The sequence below is a fragment of the Haliaeetus albicilla genome, chromosome 6 (genome assembly GCF_947461875.1).
Source record: "Haliaeetus albicilla chromosome 6, bHalAlb1.1, whole genome shotgun sequence".
Taxonomy (NCBI): Eukaryota; Metazoa; Chordata; class Aves; order Accipitriformes; family Accipitridae; genus Haliaeetus; species Haliaeetus albicilla.
In genome coordinates, this window is record NC_091488.1 from 37,284,526 (window position 1) to 37,298,686 (window position 14,161).

Here is a 14,161-nt window from a genome sequence, read left to right on the forward strand (position 1 = left end):
TTTGATAGGCAATTATTTTCCCCTTTTCCCTTGGATAGTCATGTACAACAGGTTTTACTAAAATAATGAGCAAGACAAACTAAGAATGCTGATGGGAGACACAAGATCTTAGTTAACTGTGGAGTTTAAAAATATATGGGAAAATTAAATGCCACTTTGACTGAACAAGGTATTTTCTGATCTGTGTAAAAATTAGGCATGATCCTGTAATCGGTGAAGTCATTATGGAGAAGATTGGGCAAATATAGGAACACAGCACCCTCAGGATACAAGTAAACCTTCTCACCTTAAAAATCTGCATAGTGATGATTTCCATTCTTAGATGTTTTGTCTAGTTGTAAAACAGGTTTACTCATTTCTTAGCATTTCAAAAGGTTTTGATGATTTGATGTTACATCTCATAAATTAAGGGTTTTTTAAATTAAATTTAATGGTGAATTCATAGACTTCTCCCAGTCATCACGCCAGTATAATGTAGAGCAAGGACAGAATGTACGGAACTGCCACCATGAGTTTTTATAAATACACAGTTTTCATGTCTTGGTTTCAGTCATTTTCTCTTTACTGTAAGTTATCACACTACTAGGCATCGTTGGCCTAGACTTTTTCCCAATTAATTTCTTTCATTTCCTCCCCCGTTCACCCTTTTGAGGTAACTATGACTGTCATGGCTATTTAAAAAGACCATTTCTCTGCATCACACCAGCTATACATGGAGAAGATGAAACTGACTCATTTGACTGTATGGGTAAGTTTTAACTCAGACAGACAAAAAAACTCAAAGAAATTGAGCCAGTTTTATCTTTAGGCAGCCCCCAGTGTCCACTTTAAAAAAAGTCCTTTGAGAATTACAACCAAGCAGTCAAGATTTAAAGTTGCATTTAAGCAAGCTCATGTGTGGAAAAACTCTGAACCAAACATGTCCACTTTCCTCAGGATAAAGTTCTGCCTGTATAAATAAGATTTTAGAAGTTGCCTAAGTTCGTTTCTCCAGTCCTCACACATATATACATACACATATACATACACACACACACACATATAGACAGAGACCCCAAACAATGGAGAATTTCCTATAGAAGTCATGTACATTTTACAAACACACATTTTTACATTTATGCTGCTACCCACTCCTGACAGGCCACAGTGAAAATTCAGCCTCCTTTTAGCAAAGTGCTCGGACACAGACAGAGTTTAAGCACATAGTACTTTAAAAATGAGAGGACAAACACAGCACTAAACAGAGAAAGTGATTAAGCACAACTGAAGACATAAATCCAAAAAAAGCAAGTAAACTTTACAATTTCAAAGATGATCTGCGGCACCACATTTTATATTTTGGTTTAAACCAAGTCTCACTGATGTAAATTTATTCTAAGTTTACATCTCTCCTGAAAAAGGCTCAGAATATTTTAAAAACACCATACTACCATTACATTGTAAGACCACCATTTCAAAAAAAAGCTTTGAGAACATGTAAAATTTAGTATTTCAGACTACACAATGCTTAAATGCTTCATGCAATACAGTTAAACATTAGTCATGATTAGTGTCAATGCTTTTTCTGCTGATTCTACAAGCTTGTCATTCTGAAAATAACATCAGCTGAGTGAAAACCAAATCTACCTAATGTTACTCACACTGCTATGAGCCTGTAGTAACTTCACTGCTGAAAAGAACAGTCCTGCAGTTTTCTACCATTTGTTTGGGCTAATCTGACATCATTATTTTCAAGATTATATTAAAATTCCACTAAAACACAATAAAATTGTGCAAGCAAGAGCCAAACGAGGCTTGACATAACAACTGCATTTGTGGGTACACTACTTCATAGAAAAGCTGCAACTGCAGCAAATTTATTATATTCTAAATTATTGTCAAAGTTCTGACTAATTCTTATCCTACTCCTTATTCACAAGCAGCTTACAGAGTATTTTAATATTTGAAATTCTAGCTGGCAGACCCAATTAAAGAAGTCTCATGGAATTTTTTCTGTTCTACTCAATAGATGAAGGAGTTACATTCAAATATTCACAAAGAATATAAAATTTTCTGACCTCAAAACTCACTTCCCAGGCATTGCCTCCAGTATTCAGTCAAGTTTCACTATTTCAGCAAATAAGCATTCTTTCAAAGTAAACTGTGACTAATGCCAAACAGGTAAGCTGGTCAAAGAGAAAATTCAGAAAGCTTGAGTGAGCATCAGTGTACAGTATTTTGTAAAAGCAGCTGAACTATAAACTGACAGATAAGCTATGCAAGTAATTGGGAATAGATCAAGTGCTAGTCACATAAACAGTGAAAAAGATTCCACATTTCTTACTCATAAAAATAAATATCTTAGTAAAGTAGCACCTTAGTAAATACAGTTTTAGCTGTGATACCTACATCTACAGCATTATAAGGAATAGGTACTTGGTATAAATACTACTGCACTTGTTCGAAGACAACTCTACTCATTTAGTCTGGCTGAGGAAGGGGCCCCTCAACTCATCCAAAATGGTGAGCACATGGGAGCACTTTGTTTGAATAAAATCCCAAAGCGATGTTTGTATGATAATGTCAGTGAAACCAAGCCATTTAACTAGAGCCACAAGCCTGTATTTTTAAACAGATTTCAATCTCAACTTACTGCTTACAGCATCTTCGCTCTGACTGCTCTCTATGATTATTTTGCCTCTTCTTTGATTCCTTTCTTCCTCCTTCAGAGGTCACTGGTACAATTGCATACGAAGGTATTACAGCCTTCTGCTAGTTCTGCCTTTACACCAGCACAAGAGGACCTGGAATTGAATACATTTTCCATGAGGGTATTTATGTAATCGCTGCATTCCTTGAAGATTTTTAAAAGGTTTTATTTACTGTCCAAATTGTTTTATTCCAGATACCCTCCCAGAACGTCAGTTGTTCAGCATACATCCATGATAAATTCTGCAAGTTTCCCCTATTTATCGTAAGAAGATTTCTGAGTAGTTCATGTGCTATATTTCTGCTTTTTGGCTGAACCGACTACACTTTTCATAGGCTTCACTGCTCAGTAATCACGTTTGATAGTTTTAAAATCCAACTGGCATAATTTAGTCAAGTGGAAGGAAAAAATATAGAAAGCCAATGAGTCAAGGGAAGCAAGTTCACAAGAGAATATTTGCAGCCTTGGCCAAAGAAAAAAAAGGGATGCACATTATAATTTTTTTCCACTTACAAAGTGTTTCACATTTTTTAAATATTTGAGCTGGCATGCACTCCGTCACACACACCCCAGTATCTACCATGCTCTTCTTTCTAAAAGTGCAGATCTGCCTGGTTTCCATAAAAGTCACAACAACCTATAATCACACTGCCAGTAAGTTAAAATAGATATTCTACATGGGCAGGAGACATGGCAGGAACAGACACTCAGCTGAACTAAGCCAAGGTAACTCTGTGGACTTTATTATGTTAGGAGGCTGGCAAGGTTATGAAATTGGGTTGAAAAGCTTTGGGAGTAAGGTCTTATTGAATTTAAGAGTAGCAGAATGTGTCTTTATTCAGGGTGTACAAAATGAATTACTCCTGCCATTACAGTGCTTTAGCTGACCACAGGGTTATAAAGAAGAAAGGTAGTAAGAATTCCCACGCATCTCTAGAATTTGTGTTGAGATCATACAAAAAAGGGCAAAATTACTACACTTAGCTTCTGTATGTCACCAAATGGAGAAAACTCTCAGAGTATATTCATTTTTCTATTTTATAGCGCTCATCTCCTTCAGAAGATGCCTTTAAAAATTCTCTTTTGGAAGTCCTGAGCCTTCCTTCCTCAATCCTTCCAGCATATGGACTTTGTCTCCTGGAAGCTATACAGTCTCTTCACCTGTGTTAGACAGTGAAGCCAGACAGCTAAGGAGCAAATACATTGTATCCACGTGAACAGCATGGGGAGAGTCTTGCGGAGACTCTGTGCACATAGACCCAATCCCCCTAGCACTGTCTCGCATGTCACCAGCATAACTGAGCCCTCCCCGAGCATGTTGCCATTTATCAGTTACAGCCTTGGGTTAGAAAGAATAATCCAAAAGCATATACACAGAAGAAGTCCAAACCCAATTTATACAGCACAGAACTGAGGAGTTAACAAACCCACTTCATTCCCCTGTAATCTGACAAAATTTAAATATGCTGCACATAGAAAATAAATGGCCTAAGCCATGTGTCTATCTATGGCAAAAGTGGAGTGTTTGTTTCAAAACAACTTCAGAAAAAGAGGCACAAGCAAATAAATGCATTCAAGGTTTTTAGAATTAGCAAGCAACTCTGCACCTTAATGCACCTTCAAAAGGAGAAATCTTCACATTCGGTAAATTTTCAGAAATCACCAAATATCTGTCTTTATAAGATCAGCCTGCTTTTTTAAGGATTCATGAATAGGCTTTTAAGCAGATAACGACTTACTTTTCAAAATTCTGGATATATTGCCTACATGTAAAAGAAAAACACATGAAAAAATATTTCCAAGACATAGGACTTTCCTACTTCCTCCAGCCTTTCTTTGTAGGCTTGGACAAAGACATTAAACATTAAAAATTCAGTTGCTGATATTCCATTCTACCAGGACGGAGTTAAGCACAACACACTCTCCAAGCTGCTAACATATAAGAATATTAACAATACTTCTTATAAAAACCTGTGGCATTTAGGTTCTTCTAATACAAGAGAAAAGTGCAAAAGTAAGTCAAACTTCAAAATTAGGGATAATCTAGGAAATATTATGAAGACTGTCTTTAATTCATATTGACATAAAACACTGAAAAATTTTCACTTAATGCGACAGACTCTTTACCGAGTGCCAACCATATATTGTACCTGGTGCCAAAATTATACAGCTGTTCAGAGATACAAGGCTTTAATCATGAATACTTTATTCCTTAAAAAGTGAGCACTGGGACACAGTCTGGCTAATTTGTACAAGAGCAGGATAAAGCCTGTGAGGAGTTGTCATTGAGCACAGATGACTGCTGGCTAGGTAGAGAAATGGTCTTAGATTATTTATTCAGCTCTGATTAAGTAAGAGTTTGAGAAGAACTGAACTATGTAAGACGACATTTTTGGTTATGCCCTATAGTGCTACACTATTTAAAGAAAAGTAAAATACCAGATACTTTAAAAAAAATAAGAACAACAGAATGGAGAGAGGAAAATACCAGCATGACAGGTTTAAAAGCCAGTATAGCTGGTTTTGCATTTACCGGCAAGTGACTGTTAACTGAACAAAATAAAAACACTGGGAAATAGACCTGCAGGGGAAAAAAACCCAAACCCAACAAAAAACCAATCAACAAAACAAAATAAAATCACATTCCAGTAATTAAAGCCACTTTTGTGCTGTTTGATACAAGGGTAACACTATCTGACTGCCTAGACAATGGGGGCATCCATGTAGAAGTGGATACACTGAAAGCTACACAGGAAAATGACAGAAACTCAGAAAAAAGGTTAACTCAAGCTTCACTTCATTATTAGTTTTACGTTGACTTCCTTATGTTTCATTTGACACAACATGCCTCAATCTGAAACTTAATAGAAACAAGCATTATAGTCTTCCATACAATAGAATTGACAGAATAATGAAAAAGCACATTTCAATCTAATATTTGCTGTTTTTCAAAATATGACTGCTTAATGCATTAAAATGAACATTTCAGAAAGGCAAAAATCACTTATTCCTCTCCCCAGAAGTCCAATTCACTATTTTTCATTTTCCTCTTAAAAAAAAAAGTACTCTTGTAATGAAGTAGAAAAATACAATCACCAATTGCATTATGTAGAATGAGCAACTGATGCAAAAATCTTGTAAACTCAGCCTGAGAATAACTGAATGCTCTGAAGCATTCAGTAAATAATTACAAATATCAAATGCACTCAGTTTGTGTTTGCAAGTGACCTATGCAAACAGTCAAAAATTACTCAGTTCTATTAAAATAGTGACTTGCCTTACAAAACATATGGCTTACTTTCAGTTTGGAAAAAATAACTTATTTTAAATGAAGGTAAGTAAGTGGGGGGAAAAAAACCCCAATGTGTTTACTACACCAGTCAAAGACCAAAAGTTCCTGGTTTTGCTCACAAACAAAACATTGGTAGAACTTGAAGCATAGAGGAAAAACAAGATTCAGCACAAATTCATAGTCAAGGAGTCAAGCAGATTATAGCACAAAATGTTTTCTTCTTTTAGAACGATGGACAGAGCATTAGAAGCTACAATAATGTGTGGCACAGAAGAAGAAATCAAAGCAAATAAATCATAATGCTCAAGTTATGATTTTCTAGCAATGCATGATTCCCCAGCACTGCACAATTCCCCTGTTTAACTATGACACTATCTTACTAAACTGAAAACGTTGCTGCTTGCTGCAAAGTCATATGACAGCATCTCATTCAAATATTTCAATTAAAGCTGCTAGCAATATAGTTCAAATCTCCACTAATTGAGGTTATTTCGACTTGCAGGAGCACAGAGGAAGTCTTTTCTATGCTAAACTGCGTTCAATAGACACAGTCTTGTTTCCTGTCAAAGTACTACTCCAGAGACAGATGGCAATGCAAAGTCCCTAGGTGCACATCTTACAACCACTTACCACAATTTGAAAATCTTAGAAATTCTGGTGAAAGCAGAGATATTTGAACGGAAAAGAATGAAAGCTCCTAATTCTCAAGTCAAAGAAGAAATCCCAGTTGTATTTGGGCAGGATATTAAATAGGATGTTGATGTTAAATATTGCTGCTATTGTTTTATCAGACCGCGATTAGGAAGAACTAAGATCACAGCACTCAGCAGAAGGGGGGGTGGGGGGACAACAAAGAAGATATTGACATTGATAATTTTTATGCTATCACACAGATGGAGTAAATTGAAGAGGTAGTGCTAAAACGATAGGACTTAGTTAAAGCCTTTGCACCTGCTCTGGCAGATGGATGCAATTAATAACAGAAAAGAAACAGAAGAACTCAAGTAAAATTGCTCCCTGAGGGTTAGGTTGTTTTAAAATTAAGCTGACACGCTTTTTAAATACAATATATTAAGGCGGAGATGTGTTTTGAAGTGGGCTGTCTAGTTTACAGCAAATGAACTCATTAGCGAGGTGTATAGAGAAACACAGGCCTGGCCCCACACTTAGCTTTCATACTCATTCTGCAAACAGATAATGTATCTTCTAATTGCTCATAGTCAAGCAGATTGTTCTGCTATGTTTTGCATGGGAAACAATATCATACTTAAGTTGATTTGCTCCTACTATGAATGAAAGATTTGAAAATGTAAGCCTGAGAGCCTTAGTCAGTAAAATTCTTGCCAATGTACTTCCAATGTGCCATTTAAGAAGTTCACTCCTCAAGAAGCCAGTTGAAAGTAAATTTCATTATTTGAAGTCCAATCAAAATTAACTAACATGAAAGGCCCTGCATAACAGAGTGTGAGCATGCGCACATGTGTATATTTATATGCACACACCCCCTCCAACTATATCTGTATACAGTTACTACAGTCATGATGACCTAGGCACATGACTATCTGTGGTGTTAAATTATTAGGATACTCCCTAGTAGTTCTGGCCCACGTCAGGTGGCATTTTCCCAAACAAATCCCAGGGAGGTTCAGGGTTAGCACAGGTCAGGGATCACTCCCCGGATGCAGGCATTTTGGGTGTGGGGGTATGAGGGGGTGGTGGCGCAATTTTAGCAAGAATGGTGGCGACCAGCCCTGTAGTACCATGCTGCCTGGCCTCAGGGCCCAAGAACAGTGCCTGGCCCATTTTATTTACAGGTACAGAGAGAGCTAAATTTAGCTTGTCTTTCCAAATCAAGGATAAAAAGAGGATTTAAATCCTCAGCAGAGAGAACTAATGCAGGAACACTGTATTATCATCAGTTGTACTGCAACAGCCTGCTGGAGCAATGATGGATTTCTACAGTGCACAAAAACTTTGAAAAGCAGTGGGGTTTCTTGTTTTTGTTTTTTTTTTTTTTTTTTTAGCAGTAATTCAACAGCAAACTGGGTTAAACTGTTACATTATTCATATTTCATGTGTGAAAATAATATTTTTTTCATTTCTAGAAACCAGTAACAAATTAAAAAAAATGTAGGCTTGAGTACTTGATGGCCATGAATACCATAATCTTAGTAAACAGAGGAAAAAGAGGTAGTTGAATTAACTATAATCTGATTGAATTAACTATAAACTGATAATAATCTAGCAACAAACTGCCGCTGTTATACCAACTACCCACTAAGGCAGGAAAAGCATGTATTACTATACCAACTTAAATTATCAGTAAGAGAATTCCAAGTGGCACAGGTGATTGGTTTTGCTTTCTGTCTCTGAGTTTGCTATAATAAAACAGGTAAATATGTTGCAATCTACTCTAAAAGTTACCCACAATGGTGGTTTGCAGCTTAACCACCTTCAAAATCATAAATAAATGGCTTAATTTTTTTTTTTTTTTGTAGATTTGAAGAGGCTAGCATCCTTGAGGGCACTGTAAAAAAACAACATGAAAGGATTTTCCATTTGCGCCACTTTAATATTCTTAACAGCTATTACAGGTGACTATGTAATAATTGGATACTGGGGAGAAGGGCAGGGGGTATGCATAAGACATTGTGCATTTCTAGAATGGGCTAATGAAAACGTATTTAAGCAAATAGTCCTGGAACTTAAAGGCATCTGTTGTTACAATAGTTATCTTTTATCTTTGTTTGTTTGGGTTGTGGGATGGTTTTTTTGTTTTTCTCTTTGGTTTTGGTTTGTTTGGTGTTTTTACAGAACAGATGGATGTAGGGCACCAAACAACAGCAGGTTCTAGTGGCCCTTACAGCCTCAGCTTCCCTGCACAGAGGGACCAGCTCTTTCTGCTGGGGTACCACACACTCTGTGAAGAGTGTGACCTTGTCAGAGCTCAGCCATTAAATGGCTGCCTGACAGGGCACTGCAAAATGCTAGACCCCTATGAACAGTTGCCTTTTCATAACATTGTACATATTCAGTCAAAACACCAAGAGATTACTTTGAAAGTTTAAGGATGCTGGGTTAGCCAGGGTATTGTGTTACAACTAGCAAAAAGTCACTTCAGATTCAACTTTTGAAATAGCTGACCTAAGCTTTTACAAGCATTGCTACCTATCACTTAACTCAGTATATTGTATACTGTATTAACCTTTAAAAATTTGTACCATACATGAGGGCAAAACCTTATCTTATTTATGTGGCTATAAATAAAACCTACATCTGACCTCTACACTGTTCTCATGTTTCAGCTTATTCGGGCAAAAAGTCACTTGTACCATGGCAAAAAAACCACACAAATGAAAACAGCTTCCAAACCACATACATTGACTGACTGCAGAAAATCAATAACATTTTAATAGTTGGTGAACAAAGAAAACCAAAACAAAACATCTCTCTTGTTTCCAGCTACTGTCAATGGCTCTTTGATGGAATTCATTCAAAAGCAGCAACATAAAGTTTCATTCACAAGGCTGTGTAACAACTCCAGAGGAATGAGAGTCACCAGCAAAGCAAAAAAAAAAACAACCCACAACCAAAACCCCAAAAAACCCAAAAAACCAACAAAACCAAAACCAGTTAACAGATAGGAAAATACCGCAATGGATAAATGTAACTGTCAGTTCAATTTTGATCTCTTGCATCTCTGTTTTTTCCCTGTCTACCAAGCAGCTGGGCTTTTCAAGAAGTGGCATGGTTTTGCCTTTCAGTAAAATACTCAGATCTGAAATCCTTACCTTACAAAGGGTTTATTTAAGAGTTCAAAACAAGGCTTCTTTCACACAGTCTTGATTCCTTTAACGTATCCTGACTCACAGCCACCTTCACTCCATCATTTTCATTACAGGATTTTACCAAAGCCTTACAGCAGTCATCCAGACATCATTAGATGACTGGTTAGTACCTTAACTAGGTTGCGGATCAGTCTCATGTAATGTGGAACTGTCAAAATTTGTCACCTCAGATTTACCTTATTTCCACTCTGTAGTGTTTTCATACAGCGACAAAAAAGACATAAACAGCAGATCCAAACTGTCATGTTCTTTTGTACACTAACAAGTAAAATAAACATTTAGCCATAGAACTTATAAGTAAGAGAGATCTGTGGAAGCATTTTAATTGTATGTACATAACTCAGGGGCCTTAATTAGACATCAAATGTACCTATGCACCTTACATATAGGCCAAACAGAAAGATGCTTTTACCCATATAGAATCTAGAATCAAAGTATCTGACTCAGGTTTCTGCTTTGAGTCACCTTGTGGTCTTTCAGTGGACCTATACATAGCAGACTACCTTCTTAATTTAGGGTTTTAGAAAGCCTGAAGTTGGGCAGTGGGAATACCCTCTCACCTGTCCCTTTGCACAGCTACATTAACACACTGCTGCTGGCCTGCTTCAAAATATTCCAGGTGGCCAGTGCCTTCAGCCACCACCCTTTCAATGGTCTCTTATCCTTACGCACCCCATAGATCCAGTGGGCAAGATTAGTCCTTATGTTCTCCACTACTAATAAGCACATGCCTTGAACTTCAAACATATGGCAGCTGTTTGCTCCTCCTCTCATCCTTACCTCTCAGCTGTCTTCTATCAAACAGTCCTTTCACTCTGCATGCTTGAAACGACAAAAGCAATGCTGTGTCTTCTAGTCATTTCATAGCATAGCACACAAAAGCTTGACCCATCTTTAACACCCTCGATACTGAAGCCATAGGTATCTCTTTCACCTGCTTCTCCCAGATGGCTTGCTTCGAACATACATTCATAGGATGCCCTGAGGGCTGTAATTCCCAGAGTATCCGCACTTACTCTACAGCACAGGCAGTGAAAAAAGGCTGTTTGAAAACCACTCAACTTTCCCCACAGAGCTGGCTAGTCTCTTAATAACGCAACAAACACACACAGGGATGCAGGGAACCAAGCTGCTCACTCCTGCTGGCTCTGCACTCAGATGAACTGCAAGACAACATGACTCAGCCCCAGACAGCTACCAAGTGCAACTCACAGATCATAGCTCTTGGCAGTGTGTGGAATATGAAGAGAATGACATAACAACAATGAAAACAAAACAATCAAGAAAAAGAACCAAAGATTTAACAAGTTCAGAAAAAATGTCAGATCCTCTGCTTTATCCACACCCAAACAAGAGATGCCAAAAGAGCAAGCAGTCACTACCAACCTAATCTTACGCAAGCAGAGCTCCACAAAAAAAAAAGATAAGGAGAGCTGCCAGAGAAGAGTTTCAAACCAACATTTAAAACAACACAGGGAAAAGAATACTTTACAGAGCCTACAGTGAGATGAGAAGCTTCCAACCCACTTCAGGCAAGGACCTGCCAATTCGTATTTTAAAGCTACAGAGGAACAATGACCTTTGAGGAAGACATTATTGATATGATTTTGTTGTTTTATGTGTGCCCAGAGGAGTAACTTGACACATTTTAAATCAACGGGAAGATACCTGCACTAAAAATACCTATAAATGACAATGCAAATAAATGAAACACTGAAAGGCTCTACAACTTTTTCTACTGTTTTCCCTGACACCTATTTTATTAAAAGCCCAAAATCAGAAAAATTAGGAAAAAAAAAAAATCAAGAAAAAGGGAAAACCATTTTTTTTTTTAAATCTTTACAAGGGAAACTACTATGGAAAAAAATTGCTGATATTCAGAAAACTGAAACTTAAAAACACTCCTCTAATACAACTCTTCAGAAAACAGCCTCAGTTTTTAAGTATTTTTGTTTCCTTGTATGATATTTAATTATAAGATTAACACTTGCAAAGCATAATTACTCCCTGAAACATCTTCAAAATAATCTGAAGTCAAATATCTTGTACCCTACACAGGTAAGCCTCACTCTTTCCTCTCCAGCATTCACAGGTAATACACAAATTTGAGAGGAAAACATGTGCTAAAAGAAAAGTGTAACATACTCATCAGTTGGTTTACCATATCCCAACGGAAAGCACTCGTATCAAAATAAACATACATAAAAGGGCATTTTTATCTAGAAAGTGTTTACATATTCCCTCATCACCTTTCAGAGTGGCAGCGAGCCTTACAGCCCTCACTGCTTCATGTGGCTCTCCAGCCCATTTCCAACATGGGAAATCTCAGCACTTGCATAACAACAAACCTCCCCCCCCCAAAAAAAAAACCAAAAAAAAACCCCCAGAAGAAACCAGACGTAAAAAAGGAAAAGAAGTTCTTGTTCTCTGTGGCCACCCCCAAATTCTCAAAAGCGCAAAGGGAAAGTGCAAGGCAGAGCACTCAACAAGGAGGCAATAACGACTATTGATTTTTAACACACATAAAAGCGCTCCAGCAGGCAGGGGCACCACGACTTCACCAGAGGAGGCAGGGACACGCTGCCACAGCCCCTGGCCGTACTTCAGCCCCAGAAAGCCCTACAACCAGGGACAAAGTCAGGGTCTCCTCGAAGCCGTCCCCCGCCCGGCTCCCCTCAGCCCCCCGAGAGGCCCCAAACTGCCCCCTCAGCCCCCAAGCAGGCGGGCAAGTGTGACGAGGTGGGACCGGAAGCTCCACCTCCCTCCCTCCGAGCTCAACCACTGGTCAGTTCGCCTATCACTCTCAGCACTGCCAGCCCCCTCCTTCCCGCCCCTTCCCCATCTCCGAAGCCTTCTCCAGCCGCCACCCCGCCCCGTTCCCAGCTCCACGCTCGTTTGCTGATGGGCACGTCAGTCAAACACAGCTTCCGCTTCTCATTGGCCGCTCCCAGGAGGTGGTTCCCGCCCTGTGAGAAGGGGGCTCGGTTCCTCGGCGTTGCCGCCCGCCCTCCTCCCGGCGCGCATGCGCGGGGCTGAGTGTTGTCCTGGGGGTGGGCATGTTCCGAGGAGAGGAGCGGCCGCCAGAGCGCCGCGGGGAGGGGGCGGGGGCGGGGGCGGGAGCAGGAGCGGGGCCGCCGCCGCTGGGGAGCCAGCCTCACTTTCTAGGAGTGAGGGGAGACGGTAGCCTGCCGGGGGCTGCGAGCGGTGCCGCATACAGACCTGTGCGTGTGCATATATCTGTAGCTCTCTCTTGCATGTGCCTCTAGGACTCTCTCTGTCGCTCGCTCGCTCGCTCTCCACACACGCGCGCACATACCCACCCACCGGGCGGGCTGGGCTGTGGTACGGGCAGGGCGGTGCGGGCGGCGGGGCAGTAGCTCCCTATGCTTCCCCGCGGGGCAGCGGCCCGCCCGCCGCCACCGGCAGCAGGAGCAGCGCCACAGGGCAGAGTCCTGCGGGGCGGCCGGCGCCGCGCTCGCGAGTGGCGGTCGCCCACGGCCGGGACGGGGGCGCGGGCGGCGGCGAGGGAAGACGCTCCGCCTGCCTTCCCCCCGGGGCAGCGAAGCCCGCCGCCGGAGGGAGGAGGAGGAGGAGGAGAGCCTCGTCCGACGACGAGACGCTTCGGCTGCGCTCCGCCGGCCCGGGCTGAGGACGGGGGAAAAGCGGGGCGCGGCGGGGGGGCTGAGGAGCCTCCCCCACGCCCCGCCTCTGGCTCGCCTCGGCGGCTCCTCTCGCCCTCGGCACAAAGCCGCGCGGTTGCGAATCCGTACGTATGCGTGCGCCGGCAGCGAGGTCCCTGCCTGCCTGCCCCCTGCCCCCGCCTGCCGTGCGGATTCCTGCCTGCCTGCTGCCTTCGCCGCTTCTTCATCCCCCCCCCCCTCCTCCTTCTTCTTCTTCTTGCCCCCACCGCGCCGCGGCCGCCGCGCGTCTTCCGCTTTTGTTGTCTGGTGAGGGGGTACGTGCTCGCCGGTACGGCGGGGGTCCGCGGCAGCCCGAGCGAGGGGCCGGCGGGGGCAGGGGAGCGGCGGGGAGCGGAGCCGGGCCCTCGGGCAGCCTCCGGCCGGGCCCCGCCGCCGGCGGGTGGGTTTCCCCCTCCCGCCTCCCGGTGTTTGACAGTCAATCCGGGATCGCTTCTGCCGGTGTAAACGCGGGCCAGGTGGGTTTACGCTGTCTGTCGTGAAAAGTTAAACTTGTTCCGAAACGTGCCCCGGTCTTGCCCTTTCCTGCCCGTGACGAAGGAAGCGTTACCTCACCGGCTGCGGCGAGTTTTAGGACGAGATGTTTTTGGGAGCACCTTGTGGAATCTCTCTCTTTCTCTGTCGTTGCGGCCAG

General features: G+C 41.5%; 1 long non-coding RNA gene across 4 annotated transcripts in view; it reads right to left on the reverse strand.

Moving 5' to 3' along the window:
- The window catches only part of LOC138685703 (uncharacterized), a 351,799-nt gene extending 339,325 nt beyond the window's left edge, over positions 1-12,474 (reverse strand). For 3 of the 4 annotated variants that reach the window (XR_011325091.1, XR_011325092.1, XR_011325088.1), the window contains exon 1: positions 12,352-12,430. This is a non-coding gene — a long non-coding RNA (uncharacterized lncRNA). Of the gene's footprint in view, positions 1-12,351 lie in introns of all 4 variants that reach the window. The other variant, XR_011325089.1, reaches the window with a different exon arrangement.
- Between the last annotated feature and the right edge of the window lie 1,687 nt (positions 12,475-14,161).